This window comes from Actinia tenebrosa, unplaced genomic scaffold (genome assembly GCF_029948245.1).
Source record: "Actinia tenebrosa isolate PJP-AT-01 unplaced genomic scaffold, QUT_ActTen_1.0 PGA_scaffold2__45_contigs__length_23673736, whole genome shotgun sequence".
Taxonomy (NCBI): Eukaryota; Metazoa; Cnidaria; class Anthozoa; order Actiniaria; family Actiniidae; genus Actinia; species Actinia tenebrosa.
The window spans coordinates 8170045-8179481 of record NW_028292579.1 but is presented as its reverse complement, the minus strand read 5'-3'; the positions used below and the strand labels follow the sequence as shown (position 1 = coordinate 8179481).

The 9437-nt window shown below is 39.5% G+C and overlaps 1 protein-coding gene and 1 pseudogene across 2 annotated transcripts in view; one reads left to right on the top strand and one right to left on the bottom strand.

The window, feature by feature from the left end:
- Positions 1 to 743: 743 nt before the first annotated feature.
- On the top strand, positions 744 to 6628 carry LOC148909152 (uncharacterized; annotated as a pseudogene). Its single transcript, XR_016120377.1, has 7 exons — positions 744 to 1193; positions 1277 to 2113; positions 2554 to 2664; positions 2772 to 3033; positions 3483 to 3771; positions 3873 to 4173; positions 4280 to 6628. The product of XR_016120377.1 is annotated as an uncharacterized LOC148909152 (transcript).
- Positions 6629 to 6835: 207 nt separating this feature from the next.
- The window catches only part of LOC116292123 (uncharacterized), a 42471-nt gene continuing 39869 nt past the window's right edge, over positions 6836 to 9437 (bottom strand). Inside the window, exons 4-5 of the mRNA XM_089034030.1 lie at positions 8869 to 9278; positions 6836 to 8701 (exon numbers count right to left, since the gene is read on the bottom strand). The gene's annotated coding sequence lies outside the window, so the exon portion shown is untranslated. The remainder of the gene's footprint in view (positions 8702 to 8868; positions 9279 to 9437) is intronic.

Genomic DNA, 9437 nt, shown 5'->3' with positions numbered 1-9437 from the left:
GCTAATTAGATTTAAGAAATATCTAATTCAGAACGTTGTTTACCATTGTTTCATGCAGGGATTTGCATGAAATGTTTAGGAATTTACAGAAGAACTCTAGAGGGCTCAGTATCGCAGTTATGATTTTATTTATCCCATGTTTAAGTCAGTCAGGCAGTCAGTCGGTCAGTCGGTCAGTCGGTCAGTCGGTCAGTCGGTCGGTCAGTCAGTCGGTCAGTCAGTCGGTCAGTCAGTTGGTCGGTCAGTCGGTAGGTCAGTCGGTCGGTCGGTCGGTCGGTCAGTCAGTCAGTGTGTCAGTCAGTCAGTCAGTCTGTCAGTCAGTCAGTCTGACAGTCAGTCAGTCTGTCAGTCAGTCAGTCAGTCAGTCTGTCAGTCAGTCAGTCAGTCTGTCAGTCAGTCAGTCAGTCAGTCAGTCTGTCAGTCTGTCAGTCTGTCAGTCAGTCAGTCAGTCAGTCTGTCAGTCTGTCAGTCGGTCAGTCGGTCAGTCTGTCAGTCAGTCAGTCTGTCAGTCTGTCAGTCAGTCAGTCTGACAGTCAGTCAGTCAGTCTGTCAGTCTGTCAGTCAGTCAGTCAGTCAGTCAGTCAGTCAGTCAGTCAGTCTGTCAGTCAGTCAGTCTGTCAGTCTGTCAGTCTGTCAGTCGGTCAGTCAGTCTGTCAGTCTGTCAGTCAGTCAGTCTGTCAGTCTGTCAGTCAGTCGGTCAGTCAGTCAGTCAGTCAGTCAGTCTGTCAGTCAGTCAGTCTGTCAGTCTGTCAGTCTGTCAGTCTGTCAGTCTGTCAGTCTGTCAGTCTGTCAGTCGGTCAGTCAGTCTGTCAGTCAGTCAGTCTGTCAGTCTGTCAGTCTGTCAGTCTGTCAGTCAGTCGGTCAGTCGGTCAGTCAGTCTGTCAGTCTGTCAGTCTGTCAGTCTGTCAGTCTGTCAGTCAGTCAGTCAGTCAGCCAGTCAGTCAGTCAGTCAGTCAGTCAGTCAGTCAGTCAGTCAGTCAGTCTGTCAGTCAATCAGTCAGTCAGTCAGATGCAGATGTGCCAGATCTAGAAGGGTTGTTAGTCCATTTAATTTTTGTCTTGTTTACATTTCATCCCGCCAGCTGCAAGACTCAGCCTGTAGCTTGAACGAAGATAAAGGTATTATACCTCCCCTAGCCCTAGCCGACAGCGATGACGAAGTGGCGGCCATCACAAGAACAAAGCGAACAGAGGTTCGTATGTCTGCATGCGTTTTTATCGTCCGGTATGGTGTAAACGCAGCTTAAGTCCTATCCATATATGTATCTATTTATAGGCGCAACCAGGGGTATACTTTAAGTTAGAAAACAAGCATGATGATTTGACGTCACCAGTGTCTCATTTAGTCAGTCAAACAGAGGCTTCAGTTATCTTTGAATGATCAAGCTGACCAATCTGATCAAGAATACATGCCTACTCCCCTTCCAAACCGTAAACTTCAAACCCTGAATCGACACATTACCAGTTTGAGTGACGGGCGAGTGAGCCCGGTACGATTTCAACTAAACCAAGCCATAACAGAAGTTGCCAGAAGTACTCGTTCTTATATTAAACGAAAGGTCAATGAAGTTGTCACAACAACTCTTGAATGTATAGCGCCCGGACAGTCTGAAGAACTTCTCGGGCTAATAACGGTATCTTCTTCAACAATTGATGACAGACCTGAAAATGATGTCATGAAGACGCTAATTTCACTATACAATGGGGCCACATCACGGCACACCAAACTGACATTGTTGTCAATCTTCGTCAAGCACTACACCAAAACGCAACTCAAGGCAATGGTTCCTGGACTAACAACATGGCGAATCGACGAAGCCAGAAAATACGCAGTCGCTGGAAATTTGTGCGAAGGAAAAAACCCTGTGATTCGTTATCGGTTAGATGAAAAGAAAGTCGATCATTTTATATAGATTTCATCAGCAGCCCTTATTATCTTCAGGACGTGGCATACGGAACAAGGAAGCTAAAGTTGTCGAATGGAGAAGTAATCGAAATACCAAACATGGTTCGGACTGTGATAAATTCAAGAATGGTAAGGCTCTATGAATCATATTGCCAAGAAAAAGGCTTTGCACCACTTGGACGATCGACGCTCTTTTCCATTTTAAAGGTATGCATTTAAAATCAAACAAATATTATATCTTTTCAATGAAAGAAATTAAACTATTTCTAAATAAAAAAGACACTAAACGAAAATAAATCATAAGGGGCACGTGACACCAAAAATCTGAGCTCCAAATAGAAATCGAACGCATGATCCTACGCAGGCTATCTGCGTACTAGACGGATAATCTAATTACTAGGCTACAGATTTTTGCGGAGTCCAGGCTTATGGTTAATTTTCATGCAGTGTGTGTGTTCATTTATTCGTTTGTACGTTTATTGATCTATCCACCCATCCTTCCCTCCTTCCCTCCTTCCCTCCCTCCCTACATTCATTCATTTATCCGTCCGACCGACCGACCGACCGACCGACCGACCGACCGTTCATTCATTTATTTATATGACATATAATAATTTGATATCTGATCTCAATGCATTTTTCCATAGGTATGTGCATCGTCTTAGAAGAAAAGTCTTGCAGGACTAGACAACACAGCGACTGAAGGAGCGTCAGCTTTTGACACCATGGAAATGATCAACACACCATGGCATCCCTCGGTAAACATCTATTTTACAACAAATGTGATGAATTATCTTACGACCCTCTTTTCTGACTCTTAAGTGGCTTATATAAGATCTTCTTACCCCTTTTCTTATGTGTACAGGTTTATCTGTTGATCATGCCAACAACTTCATACAAAGGATTCAAACAGCTAAGAGATATCTGAAAGCTGATTACAAACTCCATGTAATCGAGGAAAATCCCTGTGCTGATCATTGTATACGATTCGCACTGTCTTCAAATGAAAATCAGTATAAGTCAGATTGTAAACATGATCATGATATGCTATGCGATCGGTGTCAGGACTGCAGAGACGTCTGTGAAGATATAATTTCCGAGCTCGACTCAAAGGCTATTTCATACAGGTATAGTCAAAACTTTATATAACGAGCGCCTTTGCTTCGAACAAAGTTTTGCATCGTTTCAGTGCTACATTTAGGGTGTGTTCAATTTGCTTCATCACAATATGTTTTGATGATAAACAGAGTACCATAAATATTTCATTATTTCATTTTTAATCAGCACTCGATCTTTAAGTTATAATTTCTTCCCTCTTCCCTTTAAGTGATAGACCCTTTGCAGTTAGAGGTCTTGTGACCTCACCTACCTAAAAACAAATCAGCAAATGTCGTCTAACTAAACTCGACCTGTCCTTTCCATTTCTGGGCATCAGTTTGACACTGCTGATTGATTTAAGGTAGGTGAGGTCACTTGACCTCTAGCTGCAAAGGAACTATTGTAACGATATTCATACAGAATAGCCCGACTTATCTACAGGTGCTTCAAATAACTATTTTAACCTTATTATTCCTAGTTATCCAGAGCAACAAGAAGAGCTAAAACATGATGCCGAAAAAGCAGCAGAGAAAATCCTAGATTGGAAATCACACATTGTCAGGGCTATCAACCAAGAAAGGGCCAGAAGAGAAGTTCTTGACAACCTTGCTTACGAACAGACTTTGATCATAATGGATTGGGCGATGAAATGGCTCCCTCGAAAGTACCGTGAAACCCAGAACGAATGGTTTGGGAAAAAGTGAATTAGTTGGCACGTTTCGGCCTGTATAACAAAAGCAGCTAGTAACAGAGAAAACGACTTCGAGGTACTTTATTTGTCTTTTAGTAAGAATGTAATAAATTGCTTTTTATACAAATACAACAAATTGGATTTTATGATTTTATGCATGTTTGCTACTGTTCACAGGTGCGCACCTTCGTTCATATTTTAGAAAAGTGTAATCAAGATTGGTTTTCGGTGCTGTCGGTATTAGAGAATCTGTTTCTTGAACTTCCAAAAACCTTGCCAAACATCAAAGAAGTATTTTTGAGAAGCGACAATGCTGGTTGCTATAATGCTGCCTTAATCACAAGTATCCATACCATTGCTAAGAAACAAGGCCTGATTCTGAAGAACTACAGTTTCAGTGAGGCAAATAGTGGTAAAGACGTTTGCGACAGAAATATTGCACCACTTAAGGCACATATTAACAGATATTTGAATGAAGGTAACACAACTTTATTCTCTTTTTTTTCAATGTAAATCTATTGCAGGGAATATGGCTGGTGATATTACTTTACTTTAATTAATATATAACTATTTTTACCTACTAGGTCAAGATATCACTTCTGCTGAACATCTGAAAGAAGCTATTGATTCCTATGGAGGGTTGAAAGGATGCCAAGCTGCTATAATTGAGCTAGATACAAATATACAAAGTGCCACGAAACCTTTTAAATTAAAAGGCATTAGCAAGCTTAAACAATTCGAATATAACATTGGTGGAGAAATGACGGTATGGCAGGCGTGGAATATCGGAAAGGGTATGAAAATATCGAAGACTGGCAGTCCTCAAGGTGAGACGGGCGTAATCGTAACGCGGCCATTTCTTGTACCAAAAGTTACGTCTGGCATTTTAAAGAAAATTATAGTGGAACCTTCTTCATGTCCAGCTGCAAAAAATGAGCCAAATGTCCCTGATGTAAAAGACAAAGAACCTGTCAAGTTTTATTGTCCCGAAGAAGTATGTATTAAAGCATATAGCTGCAGTCGCTATCTTAAACAGCACCTTGATATTGGAAAGCATGAATTCAAGCTTCACGAAGAATCACAGTATGATCAAATACGAAGGAAATGGGCGCAAAAATGCACTTCTCTAAAACCTCCAAACCCCTCGTGTCCACCAATGGTTAGCTCGGCTTCTACTTCAGAAGAAGTACCTGTTCCTGATCTAGTGACAGGCTGGGCATTGAAAAAATCGAAGCAGTGCAACCGATTTCCACTGCACGTGAAGAGCTACCTTGTAGGGCAGTTCCTGATTGGGGAGGACACAGGTAGGAAAGTGACGCCAGCAGAAACATCGACACGAATGCGTTCCATGCGTGATAGTAACGGGAAACGAGTCTTCGATAAAGAAGATTGGCTAACGGTACAGCAGATCACCAGCTATTTTTCAAGACTGGTGGCGATGAAAAAACTTGGTCAGTTGCCACCAGCACCTCTAACTGAAGAAGAAGAGGAAGAAGTCGAAGTTGCCGTGCGTACGACCGAAAGATATAATCTGCGGGAGAGAGTCTTGAGGAAGCTCACTTTGTGACTTCTTTAATCGGTCTAGCTAGAGTGTATTTTGGGAGGACCTTGCGACGACTCTAGCAAAAATTTAAGGGCACTGGAAACTAGTTTCAAATGATGTCGCACAAGTAATAACAATATGATGTTGCAGCTTAAAACATGAAATGGTCGGCTTTGAATGGCCATAGTACCACTTGGAGGATTATATTTGTTGTATTTTGATTTTTTTCTAAACAAATGTCTTTTAAACTTCTTATGTTGAAGATATATATCAATATCTAAAGACGTCCAGATCAATGAATGTGTACTGTATTTTGGTGTATGGCTTTTTGACTTTGTTAATGTTGTATCATTCTCTCACAAACAGTAAGTAGCAGAGCTAAATATCTGACTTCTTCTAGATTGTTTTCCTTTATTTACTACTGGTTTGCAATGGCTTTTCATTTGATGAGTAATCTTTGTTGTAATCAGCCATTAGCTCGTTGTGTAAGATAATCGCTAAATCACGTAATTTGCGGTGCTCTCATGCTTCACAGTTAATACTTTACAAAAATATTTTTTCGTGCACTTGTTTCCTATTATCTATAGTAAAGAAAAATCAAACTGCGTACTTTTAGAAGCCCGCCGCAGCGAGAATATACGATGTTTATTTCAGGCCAAAAATACCTGTTTTAAATTTCGATTCCAACGACTTAATCGTAAACTACCTTAATTATTTTCTTTCGAATTGCAATGATAGTTTGATACCTTCATCGTAGTGTTCAATAGATATACTACACTTGTATAAGTTTCCATTTCGAAAAGAGCTGTAGTTTTAGAGAACTGTTGTTGTGAATTTCGCTCTAATTTCAAGTAATTTGCATAATTTGTCTGGGCATGATTCATTCGACATCCATATCTTCTCGGCGTTTTAAACTTTTCGTCTGATATTCCACACATTTGATAATCACATCAAAGTACATAACTGTGCAAAATATCAAGATAATCGGAGATACCCCATGTAGACACATTTTTCAGCATTGCATGGTTTTCAGGTGGACTCGCTCTTAACTGAACAAAAGAAAGTGTGCAAGAGAGTCTGGTAGTAGAGGTCAGTGACGCCATCATGCAAACGTACTATTCCTTAGAATAGGTTCAGTATATATTGATTGACTTTTGTAGTCAGGTGAGGTTTTGAACACACATGGAACTGTTTAGATCAGTACCTGGTTAACTTTCATCAAGGATAGCCAGGTCAGTTTGGGGAATTTGCTCGACAGCATGTAGTTGTCTTGTGTAACTGGTAGAAATTGTTTTGAATTCATAGCATTAGAGAGTTCCGTTTGAGTTCTGTATGTCTCACTTGTAATTAGTTATCATAACCATGAAATAAAGATTGTAGTTCAGCTGAATTGTGATTGTACTTTTCTCATTCCTTATAGAACAGCGGCGGATACACGGGGGTGGGGGGGTTGGATTTCCATCCTTTCTTTTTAGAGTAAAAGTGAATATTTTAAACTCATGGATACGCGAAGCGTAGAAACGAGTTATTGTGAGGGGTCTGAATATGCAAATGTGTCACTCACTCGCTCACTCACTCACTAAGATGTTAGCAGATCGATAATTAAACGTTTATTGGTCATCTTACGTCATCTGATTATGAACATTACACGACAGTAACAAGTACAAAACTTTTATGCAATATAGACTACATTGGTTATTTATATGAGGAAAGGAAATGCTGATGAAACGTGGGATATATATGTCATATATTTCTAGCACTTTGAACCCAAGGACTTTTAATGATATCTGTGAATAGTTGACTCATAAATGAGGCTAAGCCTTGCTAATAACACTGTGGTTTTCAAAAGCAGTGGTGTCTATTGAATGCGAAACAGTTGTATATAATAAATGCAAATATGACTTTACAGTGCGACTACTCCCAAAGCCACCCCGACAAATTTTCCACAAATTATCCAATAGTGTTTGAGTATTTAGACAATAGGTTAGCAGCAGATTTTGAATTTAAATATTCCTCCATTGTTCCGGTTGGTAAAACTAAATGATGAAGAAGAGCTTGTAATATATTTTCTTCGCAAATTAGTAATTTGTGTCACCAAAGATATAGAAAAATAGTAATGTACGACTTAATACGACAGGAAAGCAAATTAGAGACCGTATAAAACACAGTCTTTATGATTACAGTTTGTTTCTTCCAGACAAAGATATTATCAGGCTGACACTGTTAGATCTTATCACTATGTTGCTATGCGACAGCACCTTTACATTCGACAACAAAGGTGCCGGCAGTCTTCTAAGCCGTTTAATGCACCTATCAGCGGCTTCCCTGTGGGGTCGACCCCCGGGCTGCATTACCAGGGAGATTGTAAAAATTCATAAACAATGTTGATCATTTTCCCCAGGGGTAGGGAAGTTGTTCTTTTCAATGTTCCCTGGTCGAGGCATTCAAATCTACGATCTCCCTCATTTTGGTTGAAATTATTGTTATTGTATTTTGAAAACTGAACTCAACTATTTCAGGTAGTTTTTCATTGAAAAGATTGGAAAAAAAACTCTCATGAAATGAAGAATTCACTTTTAAAAGTAAAAATCAAGTTGCCTTCGAATTCGTATCTATGAAACAAAGAATGTCAAAAAACATACTATCTTTACGAGCAGAGAGGCATCTGGGTATTGTCGAATGACACAGGTAACCCAGCCCGACCAAAAACGTCTGTGGTCTCAAAATTTTTAAAATCAGGAGCTATTTCTTTAACTAGAGAGGAAAATCAATCCCCCTGCTAACCTCTGCAATGAAAATAATTTCATTACAATCCCCCACCTCAGTTTTTAGCCACGAAACCAATGTCGCAAATTTTTTCCAACCCCAGGGGGAATAACTGGATTCAATCCTATATTCTATATTCTATATTTTCCCACCCATCTCCTTGGTCAGCCCGGGGGTCGACCCCAAGGGAAGCCGCTGATAGGTGCATAAACCCATGGATATTTATCCGAGGCTATTTAGTCATCAGTTGACTGTACACATACAAATTTTTGTAATTTTAATTTAAAATAATTTAATTGGAGAAGCAAAGGTTGCATAGAGGTGAGAGCACTCGCCTCTCACCAATGTGATGGCCTAGTTCTATTCCCAGACTTTTTCAGGGTTTTCCTCTGGGTTCTCCAGTTTTCCTACCTCCACTTAAATCAACTTCTAAATTGGAATTTCGTTAATAGTAATAAGACAATTCCAAAATACAAATTTTTGCGCTTGCTTTTTCTATTGGTGATTTATTGGTTATTCATAAAACTGGTAATCAAGCTTTTAACATAACTTTTCATTAAACATAAATTATATACATTGTTCTAAGCTAAGCCTTGATTTAAACTGCTACAAAAACTGCTCTATGACTTCTTACCAGTGATGGCAAATCCAACGAGAATGATACCAAAATATGTAGCATCTCTTCCAGTCTGAACAACTGTTAAAAAGAAATAATAGTTAAATACCTATGGTAACTGCATTTATACATCTATAATCGAACATTGGAGTTCTGTTTTTCACTACCAAATTATTTTACGAACATATCCTCTTTCCTCCGTGGAGGTAGGGGTAGGAGTTTCTCACCAAGAACAACGTCATGCATACCTTTGGCACCTACTGTTAGCTGAGATTGTGGCGCTGCTCTTGTGTTTCCATCAAATCTCCCAACACACTGCTATCTTTCTTCTTGGATTCATTAGATAGCCACCTCACCAACAAAGGCTTTGCCATCTTGTTTGGAAGCCATTTGAAGTTGACTGAACTTAGGTCAACTTACACACGTTGTGTTCGCTAAATTATCCCTAAGCATTGGTCCATTCAAGCTAGACAGCCACCTGCATGTATACTGGTTGAATATTTTAGCTTTGCTGTTATTTTGTGCACCAATTATTAAATATTTGCTTACAAACTTGACGTCACTGAACTTGTAAATCTTGTAAATCTGAACATTTGAGCCGCCATCTTGGATTTGGAGCCAGTGAGGGATGATGGGAACTGGATGAGGAAACTGGGAGCTAAAAAGAAGAAGAAAATGTCAGTTTTAGAGGAAAAATGAATGATTAGTTTTAAGAGCGATCACAAGATGTGTGAAGCAACTAGATCGATATAAACATACCCGCCTTTCTTGTCAGATATGAAAATAATGTGATCGTAAAAAACCTAACTCTAGATTG